At 42.1% G+C, this 21,496-nt stretch overlaps 1 protein-coding gene across 3 annotated transcripts in view; it reads right to left on the bottom strand.

Moving 5' to 3' along the window:
* Positions 1-20,228, bottom strand: part of LOC121537798 (tumor necrosis factor receptor superfamily member 14-like) — a 53,943-nt gene extending 33,715 nt beyond the window's left edge. For all 3 annotated transcript variants that reach the window (XM_041873245.2, XM_045207338.1, XM_045207335.1), the window contains exon 1: positions 20,123-20,228. The gene's annotated coding sequence lies outside the window, so the exon portion shown is untranslated. The remainder of the gene's footprint in view (positions 1-20,122) is intronic.
* Between the last annotated feature and the right edge of the window lie 1,268 nt (positions 20,229-21,496).

Below are 21,496 nucleotides of genomic sequence, written 5' to 3'. Positions count from 1 at the left end.
TATGACTGACCTCTCTCCTCATTCATAGTCATCTGGAGTACGGACCAGGGTATGACTGACCTCTCTCCTCATTCATAGTTATCTGGAGTACAGACCAGGGTATGACTGACCTCTCTCCTCATTCATAGTCATCTGGAGTACAGACCAAGGTATGACTGACCTCTCTCCTCATTCATAGTCATCTGGAGTAATTACAGACCAGGGTATGACTGACCTCTCTCCTTATTCACAGTCATCTGGAGTACAGACCAGGGTATGACTGACCTCTGTCCACATTCATAGTCATCTGGATTACAGACCAGGGTATGACTGACCTCTCTCCTCCTTCATAGTCATCTGGAGTACAGACCAGGGTATGACTGACTTCTCGCCTCATTCATAGTCATCTGGAGTACGGACCAGGGTATTACTGACCTCTCTCCTCATTCACAGTCATCTGGAGTACAGACCAGGGTATGACTGACCTCTGTCCACATTCATAGTCATCTGGAGTACAGACCAGGGTATGACTGACCTCTCTCCTCCTTCATAGTCATCTGGAGTACAGACCAGGGTATGACTGACCTCTCTCCTCATTCATAGTCATCTGGAGTAATTACAGACCAGGGTATGACTGACCTCTCTCCTTATTCACAGTCATCTGGAGTACAGACCAGGGTATGACTGACCTCTGTCCACATTCATAGTCATCTGGATTACAGACCAGGGTATGACTGACCTCTCTCCTCCTTCATAGTCATCTGGAGTACAGACCAGGGTATGACTGACTTCTCGCCTCATTCATAGTCATCTGGAGTACGGACCAGTGTATGACTGACCTCTCTCCTCATTCATAGTCATCTGGAGTACGGACCAGGGTATGACTGACCTCTCTCCTCATTCATAGTCATCTGGAGTACAGACCAGGGTATGACTGAACTCTCTCCTCATTCATAGTCATCTGGAGTACGGACCAGGGTATGACTGACCTCTCTCCTCATTCATAGTCATCTGGAGTATGGACCAGGGTATGACTGACCTCTCGCCTCATTCATAGTCATCTGGAGTACGGACCAGGGTATGACTGACCTCTCTCCTCATTCATAGTTATCTGGAGTACAGACCAGGGTATGACTGACCTCTCTCCTCATTCATAGTCATCTGGAGTACATACCAAGGTATGACTGACCTGTCTCCTCATTCATAGTCATCTGGAGTAATTACAGACCAGGGTATGACTGACCTCTCTCCTTATTCACAGTCATCTGGAGTACAGACCAGGGTATGACTGACCTCTGTCCACATTCATAGTCATCTGGATTACAGACCAGGGTATGACTGACCTCTCTCCTCCTTCATAGTCATCTGGAGTACAGACCAGGGTATGACTGACTTCTCGCCTCATTCATAGTCATCTGGAGTATGGACCAGGGTATTACTGACCTCTCTCCTCATTCATAGTCATCTGGAGAACAGACCAGGGTATTACTGACCTCTCTCCTCATTCATAGTCATCTGGAGTACAGACCAGGGTATGACTGACCTCTCTCCTCATTCATAGTCATCTGGAGTACAGACCATGGTATGACTGACCTCTCTCCTCATTCATAGTCATCTGGAGTAATTACAGAACACCAGGGTATGACTGACCTCTCTCCTCATTCTTAGTCATCTGGAGTACAGACCAGGGTGTAACTGACCTCTCGCCTCATTCATAGTCATCTGGAGAACAGACCAGGGTATGACTGACCTCTCTCCTCATTCATAGTCATCTGGAGTAAAGACCAGGGTATGACTGACCTCTCTCCTCATTCAATAGTCATCTGGAGTACAGACCAGGGTATGACTGACCTCTCTCCTCATTCATAGTCATCTGGAGTAATTACAGACCAGGGTATGACTGACCTCTCTCCTTATTCACAGTCATCTGGAGTACAGACCAGGGTATGACTGACCTCTCTCCTCATTCATAGTCATCTGGAGTAATTACAGACCACCAGGGTATGACTGACCTCTCTCCTTATTCACAGTCATCTGGAGTACAGACCAGGGTGTAACTGACCTCTCGCCTCATTCATAGTCATCTGGAGAACAGACCAGGGTATGACTGACCTCTCTCCTCATTCATAGTCATCTGGAGTACAGACCAGGGTATGACTGACCTCTCTCCTCATTCATAGTCATCTGGAGTAATTACAGACCAGGGTATGACTGACCTCTCTCCTTATTCACAGTCATCTGGAGTACAGACCAGGGTATGACTGACCTCTGTCCACATTCATAGTCATCTGGATTACAGACCAGGGTATGACTGACCTCTCTACTCCTTCATAGTCATCTGGAGTACAGACTAGGGTATGACTGACCTCTCTCCTCATTCATAGTCATCTGGAGTAATTACAGACCACCAGGGTATGACTGACCTCTCTCCTTATTCACAGTCATCTGGAGTACAGACCAGGGTGTAACTGACCTCTCGCCTCATTCATAGTCATCTGGAGAACAGACCAGGGTATGACTGACCTCTCTCCTCATTCATAGTCTTCTGGAGTACAGACCAGGGTATGACTGACCTCTCTCCTCATTCATAGTCATCTGGAGTACAGACCAGGGTATGACTGACCTCTCTCCTCATTCATAGTCATCTGGAGTAATTACAGACCAGGGTATGACTGACCTCTCTCCTTATTCACAGTCATCTGGAGTACAGACCAGGGTATGACTGACCTCTGTCCACATTCATAGTCATCTGGATTACAGACCAGGGTATGACTGACCTCTCTACTCCTTCATAGTCATCTGGAGTACAGACCAGGGTATGACTGACTTCTCGCCTCATTCATAGTCATCTGGAGTACGGACCAGTGTATGACTGACCTCTCTCCTCATTCATAGTCATCTGGAGTACGGACCAGGGTATGACTGACCTCTCTCCTCATTCATAGTCATCTGGAGTACAGACCAGGGTATGACTGAACTCTCTCCTCATTCATAGTCATCTGGAGTACGGACCAGGGTATGACTGACCTCTCTCCTCATTCATAGTCATCTGGAGTATGGACCAGGGTATGACTGACCTCTCGCCTCATTCATAGTCATCTGGAGTACGGACCAGGGTATGACTGACCTCTCTCCTCATTCATAGTTATCTGGAGTACAGACCAGGGTATGACTGACCTCTCTCCTCATTCATAGTCATCTGGAGTAATTACAGACCAGGGTATGACTGACCTCTCTCCTTATTCACAGTCATCTGGAGTACAGACCAGGGTATGACTGACCTCTGTCCACATTCATAGTCAACTGGATTACAGACCAGGGTATGACTGACCTCTCTCCTCCTTCATAGTCATCTGGAGTACAGACCAGGGTATGACTGACTTCTCGCCTCATTCATAGTCATCTGGAGTACGGACCAGGGTATGACTGACCTCTCTCCTCATTCATAGTCATCTGGAGTACGGACCAGGGTATGACTGACCTCTCTCCTCATTCATAGTCATCTGGAGTACGGACCAGGGTATGACTGACCTCTCTCCTCATTCATAGTCATCTGGAGTATGGACCAGGGTATGACTGACCTCTCTCCTCATTCATAGTTATCTGGAGTACAGACCAGGGTATGACTGACCTCTCTCCTCATTCATAGTCATCCTTATCGTGATGTAGTCACCAGTGATGTAGTCACCAATGATGTAGTCACCAATGATGTAGTCACCAATGATGTAGTCACCAATGATGTAGGCCCCATTGATGTAGTCACCAATTATGTAGTCACCAATGATGTAGTGACCAGTGATGTAGGCACCAATGATGTAGTCACCAATGATGCAATGATGTTACCTATACGTTTATAGATAGTATGCAATGATGTAGTTATGAAAACAGCAGAAAGGCCTGCACACTGTCTGTATCTAATTACCACCTTTAATCACAATGTTTCTAACCTGTTTTTATGTATACTTTATTAGCCCAGCACCTACCTTTTTAAGGATGTGCATCTGACCACAAACATTTCTATAGCAATGATGTAAGGCATTAATAGGAAGGCATACTTAATGAAGGATTTATAAAGCGTTTCTAAGTAGATCAACTATTAATTATCAGTTTGTTTATTAAGTCATAATAAACCTGGTTCCATGTCTTCCAGCATGAAAGCTGAGATTGAAGATCATCAAGGCTGTGAAAGCAGCAGCTCCAACACCACAGAAGAAGATCTAATGAAAGCAAGCAGCAGCTCCAACACAACAGAAGAAGATCTAATGAGAGAAAGCAGCAGCTCCAACACCACAGAAGAAGATCTAATGAAAGCAAGCAGCAGCTCTAACACCACAGAAGAAGATCTAATGAGAGAAAAAAGCAGCTCCAACACCACCGAAGAAGATCTAATGAGAGAAAGCAGCAGCTCCAACACCACAGAAGAAGATCTAATGTCACACACAGTGGAGGAACTCCTGACAGCTGCAACTGGAAGGGATATCCTTGAGTGTGACTGTAACTGTTACACTTGTCCGCCATCTTGTGGAATGACATGTCAATTAATTTAGGCTACTACTGGAATCAATTCACTAGTGGCCTAGGTTTTATGTTTTATTTAGCAAACTTTTTTTTTTTACAAAATAAGGTACACTTGCTGAATGTATGTTGATTATTTTCACAATATTAACAAATGTACAAGTGTTTTGTGCCAATGTAGCTCAGCTGGTAGAGCACGGCGCTTGTAACGCCAAGGTAGTGGGTTCGATACCCGGGACCACCCATACACAAACATGTATGCACGCATGACTGTAAGTCGCTTTGGATAAAAGCGTCTGCTAAATGGCATATTATAATTATTATTATAATTATACAAATTACTGTACAGAAAAACAACAAGTAATGTAAAATGTATCAGATCATTTAAATAGAATTTACATAGAATTTTTATTCAACAAACCAGTTTTGTTATAAGGCACAAGTAAAGACTGTTCATATCACATTTGATTTTTAAATAACAGGTGAATCAAGATCACAGATCCCAGTAACGTTGGCTGAATACAGCCAACTCCTGATAAATCCACATTGGATTAGTCCAAATTCAAGTGGAAGTGCTTGCAATTCATTTTATCCACGGTGCTGTGGATATCTTCACGCTCCAGTTCTCCAGACACTTCGTCTGAGTACAGTGGATGGTGATCATTTATGATATTGCACGTTTTCAATGGTACACTTTCAAACTCAGCTCCCAGATTAGTGCAGGCTGCGAGATGCGACTGACATTTTACGGGTGGGTAGAGAGCGAGAGTGGGGGGTGGACATGGAGGGCGCATGGCTTGAAGCACTGAACATCATGATGTGAATTGGACTGTGTGTAGGCTATTACTAGCATCAGAACTTCACTGAATTACATAATTATATACTAGACATTAGGAATATTTTTGGAACTTAAAATAACATTATATAAACCGGTTTTCAAGATTTGGAAATAACAGTTCTGTTCCAGAAGACTAGACATCACTTTTGTTCCCAGTTCAGTTTCTGTTTCATGAAGAAAATTTACATTAAAATAATTTAGCAGAAGCTCTTAGGGTTAAGTGCCTTGCTGAAGGGCAGATCAACATAATTTTTTTTCTTCCACCTAGTCTGCTTAGGGATTCCAAACAGCAACCTTAGTCATCTAGTCGGCTGAGGGATTCCAAACAGCAACCTTAGTCATCTATTCGGCTGAGGGATTCAAACGGGCGACCTTTCAGTTACTGGCCTAACGCTGTTAACCGCTAGGCTACCTGCCGCCCAGTGGTCCTCTCTCTGACTCACTCACTCACTCACTCTCACACACGCACGCACACACACAAACACTAAAAAAGAATTCATACACACACTTAACAATAATTTACAGATGCAATAGAAACAGATACAATTCCTAAAATGAATCTGAGTTTTTTCTTTTTTTCATTATTATTAAAACTATGTCCAGTGTAGCTCAGTTGGTAGCGCATGGTGTTTGCAATGCCAAGGTTGTTGGTTCAATTCCCATGGGGGACCAGTTTTAATGAAAATGTATGCACTCACTACTGTAAGTCACTCTGGATAAGAGTGTCTGCTAAATGACTAAAATGTAAACAGCTCCAGCTAATATCACTGTCATGGATGCCACAGCACTGCTTCTAGCTGTGGAATGGGATAGTTGTGGTCCACACTCTGAATCCGACCAAGGGGATCCTGGTTTCATTTCCTGAAGTCCCAAGGATTCACATCTATAAACAGATAAATACTGGCCATTAATGATTCCTTTATAACTTGGTCAAACATCTTTCAGTTTTAGATGTGTGTTAGGTAACTTTGTATTTAGGGGGAAAACTATTTGTGTAAGCCACACTTACCCAGTGTGTGACTGGCAGGCTGTTAATGATCCATCTGAATAAGTATCACCAGTACAGTCAGAACACACAGTATCTGTAGATGTTGTTCCTGCATAAATGGAGGTTTAAACATAAATAAAAAACTATACTTCCCAAAACAAACTTGTAAACATTGTACTTAAGACTTTCCCCATGTACTCATCTTGACTTAATTTTAATTGTCCAATGATTTCAATCAATCAATCAAACGATCAGCTACTTTTAATTCAGTAGAGTAACTTGGCACACTAGAAATCATGACAAAATCATGTTGAATACTTGAGAGGAGACCAACCTGTGTGGCTGATGTATTGACCAGGTTTACAGCTGCTGTGTCTCTGGGCTGCTCTACAACCATCCTTAGTTGGGTCTAGACAGTAGAACCCCTCCAGTGTCCCACAGACAGTGTCTGATGAAGGTCTACATGGCTGCTTTACCTTCAAACCCAAACCTATGGAGAAAACATGGCATGTATTATCTGATGCAGATACAACTGACATATCCTCATAGCATAACAGCATAGACTAACATGTCAGTGTTTGTGTCAGGGTTTCACATGGCACACAGCTGGTGCTGGTGAATTCAGTACAATGCTTATGTACATGATTTCCTGCAGAAGAGATACCACATGCGATAAAGGATCCGATGCTTACAAGCACCAATATCATTAGGTCTCTGGAAGTAGAGAGAATTTGTGAAAAAAAATCACAAAAATCAAAACTGATGGTGTGAATTCATAAAACTTACAGAAGTAGTTTACAAAATTCTAACCCAAACATTCACATTTCAAATATAATTACTGTAATTATGTGGGACCATTTTAAACAGGCTTTTGTGAGTGTGGTAGCGCCCCCTAGTGTTTTTTTATTTAGTCTTCCAAGGTGTGACACCTGACCCAAGATAACCTAGGTCAGCGATTCCCTGACTCGGTCCTGGGACCCCAAGGGGTGCAGGTTTTGGTTGTCTCCCTAGCACTACACAGCTGACTCAAATAATCAAAGCTTGATGATGAGTTCATTATTTGAATCAGCTGTGTAGTGCTAGGGCAAAAACCAAAACGTACACCCCTTGGGTTCCCCAGGACCGAGTTTGGGAAACACTGACCTAGGTTATCTGCAAATTCAGTCAATAAATATAAAAATGTACTTCTCTCCACCACATTTTTTCTACAAGGTTTCAGTAAAATGGACAGAACTAGTAGGCTAATAATAACTGATTTATATTTCATAGATGAAATATTTAAATTAATAATTTGTTTTTTGCGAAGTGTGTACCAATTGTGATCCAGGTAAGAGTGGTCCTTTTATTTCAGCTCATGAAATATCGGACCAACACTTTACATGTTGCGTTTATATTTTTGTTCAGTGTAGATTACATTTCTTCCCGGTACTGGACCTCCTATGTGTTCACAATTTATGGGCCTAAACAGGCCCAGCCCTGGATATTCTGCCACCCTAGGTGAGACAAACATTTCTAAGATAGCTGCTGGGAAGGTGTAAATAAAACTAGGCTGCATTACACACTGGAATGGATATTCCTAATGTGAGCCTCGGCCTGCTCTGCTCACACAGCCTAACCAATGGATGTGTAGGCCTACGGTGCTCAAGAGGGGAGTCAAATGGTTCTTCCGAAAATAATGTTTGATTAGGTCAAAAAGGACTAGCCTATGTTCGGTTCAGTTTGAGAAGGAGAGAATGAAGATGTATTACATAAAAACACAATTTACATGCTGCCGCGTTGTGAAATGAAATTGAATCTAAATTAACTTTCATTTTCAGTCTCATTCTGCGGTTTGATAAAAACTAACTGGAGCGCGATCAGCGTGTTCTAAGCTCTCTTACAAAGATACAATGTTTGCTTTCCAGTCTTGGTGATGTTGTAATCTGTAGATTTCCTCATGATTATGCTTTATAACCTTTAACCCCCTCATACTCTGCTCTCTGGGGCATACGCTCCAAGCAGCTACTGTACCTGTATTATAACGCTAACCAGGGTCATTTTTAGTCCCTTTTGTACTGAAGCTTCAACTGCCAGACATTTGAATTTGCACCTATGTGGGCCCACTTGACCTTCCCTGTAGACAGAGCAGAGGGTTTCCCCCCACAGAACCTGTTTTCAACTAAGGTTTCTTTCTTTGCCCCCATGATATAAAAAATAAAAATTGTGCCATTTCCTTGGAATTACTTTTAGGGATTCAGGACATCGGGTCCATGGTTAAGCTTCAAAGTCAGCTGAATCTCTGTACACTACAAAATTAATATGCCAGAAACCAACTTTAAGAAAAAATTGAATCTAGATCACATTTACCACAGTGTACAGAATCTGGACATACCTCAGGTAGCATTGTAATGATAAGTGTGTCCAGAGCTTGAATCTGGGGAGAGAATAAACCAGTAATGAACAAGGACCGTGTGAGATTGCGGCTATAGTTTTATAGCACTTTGACCATATCTTAATTGTCATCATAGCATTGATAACGTGAAGCAATAGAGTGTACATTTATTTAATTTTTTTATTTCACCTTTATTTAACCAGGTAAACCAGTTGAGAACAAGTTCTCATTTACAACTGCGACCTGGCCAAGATAAAGCAAAGCAGTGCGATAAAAACAACAACACAGAGTTACATATGGGGTAAAACAAAACAAAGTCAAAAATACAACAGAGATACATATATATACAGTGTGTGCAAATGTAGCAAGTTATGGAGGTAAGGCAATAAATAGGCTATAGTGCAAAATAATTACAATTAGTATTAACACTGGAATGATAGATGTGCAAGAGATGATGTGCAAATAGAGATACTGGGGTACAAATGAGCAAAATAAATAACAATATAGGGATGAGGTAGTTGGGCGGGCTAATTTCAGATGGGCTGTGTACAGGTGCAGTGATCGGTAAGGTGCTCTGACAACTGATGCTTAAAGTTAGTGGGGGAGATAAGTGTCTCCAGCTTCAGAGATTTTTGCAATTTGTTCCAGTCATTGGCAGCAGAGAACTGGAAGGAATGGCGCCCAAAGGAGGTGTTGGCTTTGGGGATGACCAGTGAGGTATACCTGCTGGAGCGCAGACTACGGGTGGGTGTTGCTATGGTGACCAATGAGCTAAGATAAGGCGGGGATTTGCCTAGCAGTGATTTATAGATGGCCTGGAGCCAGTGGGTTTGGCGACGAATATGTAGTGAGGACCAGCCAACAAGAGCGTACAGGTCACAGTGGTGGGTAGTATATGGGGCTTTGGAGACAAAACGGATGGCACTGTGATAGACTACATCCAATTTGCTGAGTAGAGTGTTGGAGGCTATTTTGTAAATGACATCGCCGAAGTCAAGGATCGGTAGGATAGTCAGTTTTACGAGGGCATGTTTGGCAGCATGAGTGAAGGAGGCTTTGTTGCGAAATAGGAAACCGATTCTAGATTTAACTTTGGATTGGAGATTCTTAATGTGAGTCTGGAAGGAGAGTTTACAGTCTAACCAGACACCTAGATATTTGTAGTTGTCCACATACTCTAGGTCAGACCCGTCGAGAGTAGTGATTCTAGTAGGGTGGGCGGGTGCAAGCAGCGTTCGGTTGAAGAGCATGCATTTAGTTTTACTAGTGTTTAAGAGCAGTTGGCGGCTACTGAAGGAGTGTTGTATGGCATTGAAGCTCATTTGGAGGTTTGTTAACACAGTGTCCAATGAAGGGCCAGATGTATACAAAATGGTGTCGTCTGCGTAGAGGTGGATCTGAGAGTCACCAGCAGCAAGAGCGACGTCATTGATATACACAGAGAAAAGAGTCGGCCCAAGAATTGAACCCTGTGGCACCCCCATAGAGACTGCCATAGGTCCAGACAACAGGCCCTCCGATTTGACACATTAAACTCTATCTGAGAAGTAGTTGGTGAACCAGGCGAGGCAGTCATTTGAGAAACCAAGGCTATTTAGTCTGCCAATAAGAATGCGGTGGTTGACAGAGTCGAAAGCCTTGGCCAGGTCAATGAAAACGGCTGCACAGTACTGTCTATTATCGATCGCGTTATAATATCGTTTTGGACCTTGAGCGTGGCTGAAGTGCACCCATGACCAGCTCGAAACCGGATTGCATAGCGGAGAAGGTACGGTGGGATTCGAAATGGTCGGTGATCTGTTTGTTGACTTGGCTTTCAAAAACTTTTGAAAGGCAGGGCAGGATGGATATGGGTCTGTAACAGTTTGGATCTAGGAGTGTCACCCCCTTTGAAGAGGGGGATGACCGCGGCAGCTTTCCAATCTCTGGGGATCTCAGACGTTACGAAAGAGAGGTTGAACAGGCTAGTAATAGGGGTTGCGACAATTTCGGCGGCTAGTTTTAGAAAAGAAAGGGTCCAGATTGTCTAGCCCAGATGATTTGTAGGGGTCCAGATTTTGCAGCTCTTTCAGAACATCAGCTGTCTGGATTTGTGTGAAGGAGAAGCGGGGGGCATGGGCAAGTTGCAGCGGAGGGTGCAGAGCTGGTGGCCGGGGTAGTGGTAGCCAGGTGGAAAGCATGGCCAGCCGTAGCAAAATGCTTGTTGAAATTCTCGATTATTGTAGATTTATCGGTGGTGATAGTGTTTCCTAGCCTCAGTGCAGTGGGCAGCTGGGAGGAAGTGCTCTTATTTTCCATGGACTTTACAGTGTCCCAAAACTTTTTGGAGTACATCTTTTGTCACACGGCTGAAGTTCTTGACAACTCACCATTACTTACTTCTAAAACTAACACATGCAAGACGCTGTACCTTCTTCTGTTTCATTGTACATTGCTTGGTGTTTCCTCTAAATCTGATGATGCCTAATAGAAGGAAACATATTACTCAATAAAACATGTCAAGTTCAGCCCCAAAGTAGAACAATAACAACAACCGGTCAGCTAACCTTAACACAGTGACTGTTCAAAATGAAAATATGGACTCTTTAAAATGTACATGATATCAACATACCTTTACATCATTTAGTGTCACTGGAGAAAAAGTCACTGTTGTTGGACGTCTTTTCCTCCTTAGAATTACAAATCCTATTATTATTATTATTATTATTATTATTATTAGGACTGATGCCGCAACACCAATTATGATTCCAGTTTCTATTTTTGAGGATTGTGGTCCACATTCAGAATTGGACAAATGAGTTCCTGGTCTAAGTTCTTGAAGACCTAAGGATTTACACCTGTAACACATAATATAACAGTCTGAGAAACCAATCTGATAATTCAACTTTCCTTTTTATTGTAGATTTGTACTTTAGTATATTATTGTAGTCTTTATCTTACACTTTTGATTTATGTAAACATATGTGAACTTACTTGGTGTGTGGCTGGCAGGATGTTAATGATCCATTTGAATAGGTATCACCAATGCAGTCAGCACACACAGTATCTGTAGATGTTGTTCCTTCATAAATACATGTTGAAATGTTAATTAAAAATTGCATTTAGTTTTTCCCCTACTAATTTAATTCCATTAACTGTAATGATTATTCACACTGAAGTTAACTTGACTCAAATGAATTATGACAACACAATTCGTTTTATGAGTGAGACAGAAGACCAACCTGTGTGGCTGATGTATTGACCAGGTTTACAGCTGCTGTGTCTCTGGGCTGCTCTACAACCATCCTTAGTTGGGTCTAGACAGTAGAACCCCTCCAGTGTCCCACAGACAGTGTCTGATGAAGGTGTACATGGCTGCTTTACCGTTAAGCCAAAGCCTGGGTCACAGTTGTTGGTACACAGTTTGCATGCTGTAAGACCATTGGGTTCATCAAGGAAAGTAGAGTCGGTACAGGGGACACAGGATGTACTTGTAAATTCTGTACAGTGTTTATGTACCCATGTTTCCTGTGGGATAGAAGGTCAGTGTCATGGATTGATTGGTATTGCAATGTATTTTTTTCATAATAATCCATATTGTATACAGAACTGGTACTTACCTGGTGAACACATTGGACAGCACTTATCAACTATTCTGTACTCTGCTCTACCACATGCGATAGAGAGCTCAATGTTTAGAAGCGTCAAAATGAGTGCTAGGTTACTCTGTAAATAGAGAAAATTAACACATTACCAATGTTGAAAAAAGGGGGGGGGGGTCACACATTGGCAAAGCAGGGTTGAAGAGAGTTTGGGGTTAGGGTAGAGATGTGAGCAGAGGAGATTTCAGATTGATTGACAGTTTCAAATTGAGAGAAAGCATAGTTAAGATTCCCATGTTTTTATTATTCAGTAAATGATTTTTCATAGAGGAAATATTTACATTGATAATTTGCTTTTGCAAGGCCACGTCCCCTGCTGGAAGATTTGACGATGTTCAAAGACCAAACCATTTTTAAAACAAGAATTTGACACAGACAGTGTATAAACCCAGGATGAATTGAGCACCACGCAGACATTTTGGTAAAGATTTTGAAGCGTGAAATGATGCCAAGCTACTAAGCTTACAAAACCAAAAACGTTTAACTTACCATCCATATCGAGCTTTGAAACCGAGCCATGGTTCTCCAATCCTCAACATCTCAGTGGAAGAAGGTCCACTACCCTGGATTCTTATTTTTGAACTATCACAATGGCAACATCTCTGTTGTCGTCCTTCCTCATGTAGACCTTGAGAGTCACACACTAATACAATTATTGGAAAAGTTTAATACCATACAATATCTAACAAATGTTAAATTTGAACTGATCATTTTTGGTTCAAGGGAATTTTATTGTATATGTCAATGTTATGCCAACATATAGAATGTAATGACAATATAATAATAATATAATAATAATAATAATAATAATAAAGCCATTTAGCAGACGCTTTTATCCAAAGCGACTTAGTCATGTGCGCATACATTTTTATGTATCAGTGGGGAGAAAAAGTATTTAGTCACCACCAATTGTGCAAGTTCTCCCACTTAGAAATATGAGAGAGGCCTGTAATTTTCATCATAGGTACACGTCAACTATGACAGACAAATTGAGAGAGAAAAAAATCCAGAAAATCACATTGTAGGATTTTTAATGAATTTATTTGCAAATTATGGTGGAAAATAAGTATTTGGTCACCTACAAACAAGCAAGATTTCTGGCTCTCACAGACCTGTAACTTCTTCTTTAAGAGGCTCCTCTGTCCTCCACTCGTTACCTGTATTAATGGCAGCTGTTTGAACTTGTTATCAGTATAAAAGACACCTGTCCACAACCTCAAACAGTCACACTCCAAACTCCACTATGGCCAAGACCAAAGAGCTGTCAAAGGACACCAGAAACAAAATTGTAGACCTGCACCAGGCTGGGAAGACTGAATCTGCAATAGGTAAGCAGCTTGGTTTGAAGAAATCAACTGTGGGAGCAATTATTAGGAAATGGAAGACATACAAGACCACTGATAATCTCCCTCGATCTGGGGCTCCACACAAGACCTCACCCCGTGGGGTCAAAATGATCACAAGAACGGTGAGCAAAAATCCCAGAACCACACGGGGGGACCTAGTGAATGACCTGCAGAGAGCTGGGACCAAAGTAACAAAGCCTACCATCAGTAACACACTACGCCGCCAGGGACTCAAATCCTGCAGTGCCAGACGTGTCCCCCTGCTTAAGCCAGTACATGTCCAGGCCCGTCTGAAGTTTGCTAGAGTGCATTTGGATGATCCAGAAGAGGATTGGGAGAATGTCATATGGTCAGATGAAACCAAAATAGAACTTTTTGGTAAAAACTCAACTCGTCGTGTTTGGAGGACAAAGAATGCTGAGTTGCATCCAAAGAACACCATACCTACTGTGAAGCATGGGGGTGGAAACATCATGCTTTGGGGCTGTTTTTCTGCAAAGGGACCAGGACGACTGATCCGTGTAAAGGAAAGAATGAATGGGGCCATGTATCGTGAGATTTTGAGTGAAAACCTCCTTCCATCAGCAAGGGCATTGAAGATGAAACGTGGCTGGGTCTTTCAGCATGACAATGATCCCAAACACACTGCCCGGGCAACAAAGGAGTGTCTTCGTAAGAAGCATTTCAAGGTCCTGGAGTGGCCTAGCCAGTCTCCAGATCTCAACCCCATAGAAAATCTTTGGAGGGAGTTGAAAGTCCGTGTTGCCCAGCGACAGCCCCAAAACATCACTGCTCTAGAGGAGATCTGCATGGAGGAATGGGCCAAAATACCACCAACAGTGTGTGAAAACCTTGTGAAGACTTACAGAAAACGTTTGACCTGTGTCATTGCCAACAAAGGGTATATAACAAAGTATTGAGAAACTTTTGTTATTGACCAAATATTTATTTTCCACCATAATTTGCAAATAAATTCATTAAAAATCCTACAATGTGAGTTTCTGGATTTTATTTTCTCATTTTGTCTGTCATAGTTGACGTGTACCTATGATGAAAATTACAGGCCTCTCTCATCAGTGGGAGAACTTGCACAATTGGTGGCTGACTAAATACTTTTTCCCCCACTGTATATACAGTGGGGAGAACAAGTATTTGATAACCTGCAAAATCAGCAGTGTTTCCTACTTACAAAGCATGTAGAGGTCTGTAATTTTTATCATAGGTACACTTCAACTGTGAGAGACGGAATCTAAAACAAAAATCCAGAAAATCACATTGTATGATTTTTAAGTAAATCATTTGCATTTTATTGCATGACATAAGTATTTGATAAATCAGAAAGCAGAACTTAATATTTGGTACAGAAACCTTTGTTTGCAATTACAGAGATCATCCGTTTCCTGTAGGTCTTGACCAGGTTTGCACACACTGCAGCAGAGATTTTGGCCCACTCCTCCATACAGACCTTCTCCAGATCCTTCAGGTTTGGGGCTGTCGCTGGGCAATACGGACTTTCAGCTTCCTCCAAAGATTTTCTATTGGGTTCAGGTCTGGAGACTGGCTAGGCCACTCCAGGACCTTGAGATGCTTCTTACGGAGCCACTCCTTAGTTGCCCTGGCTGTGTGTTTCGGGTCATTGTCATGCTGGAAGACCCAGCCACGACCCATCTTCAATGCTCTTACTGAGGGAAGGAGGTTGTTGACATGATCTCGCGATACATGGCCCCATCCATCCTCCCCTCAATACGGTGCAGTCGTCTTGTCCCCTTTGCAGAAAAGCATTCCCAAAGAATGATGTTTCCACCTCCATGCTTCATGGTTGGGATGGTGTTCTTGGGGTTGTACTTGTCCTTCTTCTTCCTCCAAACACGGCGAGTGGAGTTTAGACCAAAAAGCTCTATTTTTGTCTCATCAGACCACATGACCTTCTCCCATTCCTCCTCTGGATCATCCAGATGGTCATTGGCAAACTTCAGACGGGCCTGGACATGCGCTGGCTTGAGCAGGAGGACCTTGCGTGCGTTGCAGGATTTTAATCCATGACGGCGTAGTGCGATACTAATGGTTTTCTTTGAGACTGTGGTCCCAGCTCTCTTCAGGTCATTGACCAGGTCCTGCCGTGTAGTTCTGGGCTGATCCCTCACCTTCCTCATGATCATTGATGCCCCACGAGGTGAGATCTTGCATGGAGCCCCAGACCGAGGGTGATTGACCGTCATCTTGAACTTCTTCAATTTTCTAATAATTGCGCCAACAGTTGTTGCCTTCTCACCAAGCTGCTTGCCTATTGTCCTGTAGCCCATCCCAGCCTTGTGCAGGTCTACAATTTTATCCCTGATGTCCTTACACAGCTCTCTGGTCTTGGCCATTGTGGAGAGGTTGGAGTCTGTTTGATTGAGTGTGTGGACAGGTGTCTTTTATACAGGTAACGAGTTCAAACAGGTGCAGTTAATACAGGTAATGATTGGAGAACAGGAGGGCTTCTTAAAGAAAAACTAACAGGTCTGTGAGAGCCGGAACTCTTACTGGTTGGTAGGTGATCAAATACTAATGCAAATGAATTACTTAAAAATCATACAATGGGATTTTCTGGATTTTTGTTTTAGATTCCATCTCTCACAGTTGAACTGTACCTATGATAAAAATTACAGACCTCTACATGCTTTGTAAGTAGGAAAACCTGCAAAATCGGCAGTGTATCAAATACTTGTTCTCCCCACTGTACAGTATGTATTTTTTTTAAACTGACAAATAAAATTAAATCAATCAATCCAAACTGTGCGGCGGCAATTTGATGAATAGAAAGATAAATCTGTTACAAAACACCAAAAAGTTTGACGTTTGGAGATTGTCAAACCAAGCCTTTGATACTGGGTAAACCTACATAACACCATAGGGAGGGATGTCTGTTCTGTTTGTCGAGATTGACATAATCTATTTATTGTGGTGTTGAAAACGCAAACCATGATGTTGAAGTGCCCGAAGTCGGTTTGTTTTGTTTCGTGGTTGTGTGGTGCACTGGCACAGAAACCTGTTGGTGGAACATTTGTTGCATATATTTTATATAATTATAAATATGGAATCAAAATCTGATTCCCCCATACCTGATCATTGTCTGCAACCGGCTCTGATCGTGAAGTAATAAAACAGGCAGGAAGAGGGAGTTCGGCGAACCCTCAACCTTCTAGCCTGTAGTCCAGCGTGGCATCGACTGTGCCACAAAGCATACTGAAGTGACAAAGTCGATATCCACGTTTATAAACACAGGGTCGCTAGTTGTTGTTATATGTGGGCCTAAACATTATTTTCAGTTAATTCTATGAGGGGGGAGTGTGTTCAATCTATCTTACAGTATAAGGAGAGGGTCATGTGAAAATATTTGTAACGTTGGGGAGGGGGGTGCATTTATATTTTGTATGAAACTTTTAGGTGGACCAATTTTGGCATGATTCCACTATTTTCATGTTTGCATCAGTTTGAATAGGGACTTTTATTTTGAAGGCAAACCACCGATTACACAAATGTTGCACATACTAATGCTGTTCACGACACACACATGGGGTTCCAGTGACTTTCCAGAGGGTGTATTAATTACGGAAACCGTTGACCATTTCAGGATCAAACGGAAGCAAACAGAGCAAAACAAGAGTTTCTATTGGACAAATTCAGGTAGTCTCTCCCCGATATCTATATTTAGCTTCCGTTTAAGAAACGTTGTGCAACAGAATCAGCGTAATGAATATACCCCAGGCTGAACATAAAACAAAACAAATAAAATACGATTTAACCCTCAAACTACCAACATATTTTACATGGATTATACCGTTCTGGGGTCATTTTGACAGCAGAAAGAAATTATTGGAAAAAGCAACAATCAAAGTCGAACATCAACATGTTTCTTATCAAAACATCATTAGACATGTAAATAATTGTATCTAAAATAAAAAAAATAACCAACAGACTGTTATTTTAGGTGCTTGTCTCCCGAGTGGGGCAGTGGTCTAAGGCACTGCATCGCAGTGCTAGCTGTGCCACTAGAGATCCTGGTTCGAATGCAGGCTCTGTCGTAGCTGGCTGTGACTGGGAGACCCATGGGGCGGCGCGCAATTGGTCGAGGGTAGGGGAGGGAACGGTCGGCAGGGATGTAGCTCAGTTGGTAGAGCATGGCGTTTGCAATGCCAGGGTTGTGAGTTTGATTCCCACAGGGGGCCAGTATGAAAAAAATAATAATGTATGCACTCACTAACTGTAAGTTGCTCTGGATAAGAGTGTCTGCTAAATAACTAAAATGTAAATTAAGCTAGAGCTCATTTGCATAAAAAAACTAATGTACATTTACCCTTGTATAATGTGCATATTTTTTCCAAAATACAATCCACATTAAAAAGCTTGATTCACTTTCCAAACTGAAATATCTAGTATATGGTAGATGATTTCATATGAAATGAACAACCTATTCATGAAAAATGGTTGAATAGGGAAAGATGTATTTTTTCGATAATTTACATATATTTTAAATCAACTTTACAAATGGCATCCTGAAGATGATGTGTGAGACACCTGGTAGACTAATGACACCTGGAGCCAAGACACACTACTGTTAAAGACTTCCTGGAGCCAAGACCCACTACTGTTAAAGACTTCCTGGAGCCAAGACCCACTACTGTTAAAGACTTCCTGGAGCCAAGACCCACTACTGTTAAAGACTTCCTGGAGCCATCCAAACTACCAGGAAAACCAAGCTCTAATACACCACCAGAGCTCATTACATTGTCCACACTCACAGTGGAGTGCTGACTGGGAAAATGGTGCTAAATCAGCATTTTAACAACTTTGTCCAACTGATCTTTTTAAAAATCAATTATGCATGGAAAACAAATTGGATTTGCAAGTCATAAACGTAGACTCTTTATACAACTTTTAACCCAATTCACATTGAATTTATGTTGGTTGACAACTCAAAGAAATATCAATCAAAACTGAATGTTGATCTGACATCTCTGCCAAGTAATCAGAGTTAACCAGGTGAACTTACTACAGTCACTTCTTTTGACAGACTGATCTGACACGGTCAATGACAAGGAATCCAGTCAATAGTCAGAGAGAGAAGGTCCATCTACCTTTAGTTGAGGACAATCAGAAGTGTCCATCATGTGCCAGAGCATCAGCAGAGCGTCCCAAAGTCATCCCTAAATCTGACCCCTCCTTCAGTTGTAAATTGATTAATGTCACCATTATTTAAATGAATGAATCTGTAATAAAATCCACATTTGACCTTCGGTTGCCTTTAAAAGTATAATTGTCAGCCCCTTTCAGCCGTTGGATTGTTTGTAACCTTTCAGCCAGTGTTGTGCTTCTGCAACCATGCTCAACTAGAAATGTTTTTCTCTGAAGCCTGCAGGTTAATGGCTGCAGAAAGGAACATTAGTCTGCTTGGACCCAGCAGCAGCCAGAGAAGGTCATCAGAACAAGCCTAACTTCACCAGAACCACCATGTCTGAGGACACAGGGGGGAAGGTACCATGGTACATGACCCTACTACATGAGAAGGTACATCATTTTATACAGATTAGTGAGGATCAGTCTGAAATCAAAACATCCATGTAGCCACTTTATTGATAGCCCAGATCTGATGGTTGTTAGCACTATAGTTGGCTCAGTGGGGTGTGCACCATATTTGAGGTTGGTATTGATTGTAGCTGTAACATTGTAATCCCACTTTTTACAGGAGCAGAATATATTGATGTTCGGTGAGGAAATCACTCGCCTGTCAGAGTTTGAAGAGGAGTGTTCGAAGAAAGACCAAGAGATCTCTGTGCTTCAGGAGAAGCTGACAGACCTGACCATTTCTCATAATGAGGATGTGGCCAGAGGTCAGGTAGGAAATAGGGACTCCTCTGCACTGTATATTTCAGACTTCTGTGATAGTATTGTAGCTCATACATGTACTGAACAACAAGTTGTGACCTTTGTCCATTTGATACGGTTTGATGGGTATACAGCCATATACTGACTACCACAGCAGTGCTCTAACTTTAACAGTACCATCTGTCCCTCTGCCTTTGAACCCTCAAGGTTGACTAAAATGTTAACTAAAGGAAAATAAACAAAAACAAAACAAGATCAGGTTACAAGACTGATACCAGAACCAACAGAGCACAACACACATCTAGAATTATACTTTAAAACTAAAATGAAACATAAATGAATGCCAAAATTGCACTAATTTAGCTAATCTCATATACTTTTCTTTTAGGTTCTTTGTATTGAACGATATCCTCATCCAATTCTCTTTCACTTTGCCTAAAATTTGAACTATAATAGAACATCTCTGATTGAAAGATAGCCTGCTGTAAAATGTATACTGAAACTGGCATGAATTAACTTCAAATTAAATAAAGAATAAATTAACAAATTAAAGTCAACAAAATAATTTGTACATACCATTAACAGATTCTTCTCCTCCTCGCCTCCTTATGGTGTTTTGAAAAGTTGTCGGGAAGAGGACGAATGATAGAAGACATGAGTAATGAGGAAAAACTTCTCCCTGTTTCACCCTGTGTTGTTTTGTATTGAAGGTGGAGTTGATAGTGCATCTGTCAGAGGACGTCAGGAATCTGAGGGAGGTGGAGAAGGAGGAGCCAGCAGATAGCCAGGCTAAAAGAGGAGCTCCACAGGCTGAGAGAGGCCAGCCCTGGGTGGGGTCCTGAACATGGAGGGTTCCGAGCCTTGTTGGACAGAGAAGCAACTCACTCTGAGACAGAACACCAAGACATAGAGCATGAGGTTGACCCTTAGTTAACAGTGTCAGAGTTAGGAATGAATCATTTGTTAACATTTGAAATTGATATACAGGCTGCATGTAATGTTATTTTCTAAAATATGACCTAAAACTGATCTAATCTTGCATGGTGGCCTTGTCTGAGTCATGGAACATGGCCACAAACACAGCTCTTCAGATATACAGAGAATGCTGTGGACAGTGAGGAGGAAGACAACAGAGTATCACTTACTGAACAGATGAGAGAATGGCAGAGAACCAATGAACAACTGATGAGTCACTTAGAGGAGGCCAGGAAGAATAATTTGATCTCTTCTGGTGTGTAGGCATGGAGATACAGTATCAAATCAAATTGTATTTACCACATGCGCGGCATCAACAGGTGTAGACTTTACCATGAAATTCTTACTTACAAGCCCTTAACTAACAATGCAGTTTTAAGAAAACAGAAAATATTTACTTTTTTTTACTTTCGTTTATTTAGTAACACAATAAAATAACATAACAATAACGAGGCTATATCCAGGGGTACAGGTTAGTCGAGGTAACTTGTACATGTAGGTAGGGGTAAAGTGACTATACATAGATAATAAACAGCAGGTAGCAGCAGTGTAAAAACAAAGGTGGGGTGGAGGTGTCAATGCAAATAGTCCGGGTGGCTATTTGATTAATTGTTAAGCAGTCTTATGGCTTGGTGGTAGAAGCTGTTGAGGAGCCTTTTGGACCTAGACTTGGCGCTCCGGTACCGCTTGCCATGCGGTAGCAGAGAGAACAGTCTATGGCTTGGGTGACTGGAGTCTTTGACAATTTTTTGGGCCTTCCTCTGACACCGCCTGGTATAGAGGTCCTGGATGGCAGGAAGCTTGGCCCCAGTGTGTACTGGGATGTACTGGGCCGTACGCACTACCCTCTGTAGCACCTTACGGTCAGATGCCGAGCAGTTGCCATACCAGGCGGTGATGCAACCGGTCAGGATGCTCTCGATGGTGCAGCTGTAGAACTTTTTGAGTATCTGGGGACCCATGCCAATGGATGCT

This window comes from Coregonus clupeaformis, chromosome 24 (assembly GCF_020615455.1).
Source record: "Coregonus clupeaformis isolate EN_2021a chromosome 24, ASM2061545v1, whole genome shotgun sequence".
Lineage (NCBI taxonomy): Eukaryota > Metazoa > Chordata > Actinopteri > Salmoniformes > Salmonidae > Coregonus > Coregonus clupeaformis.
Note: the sequence above shows the minus strand (reverse complement) of the source record. Positions and strands in the feature narration are given on the sequence as shown.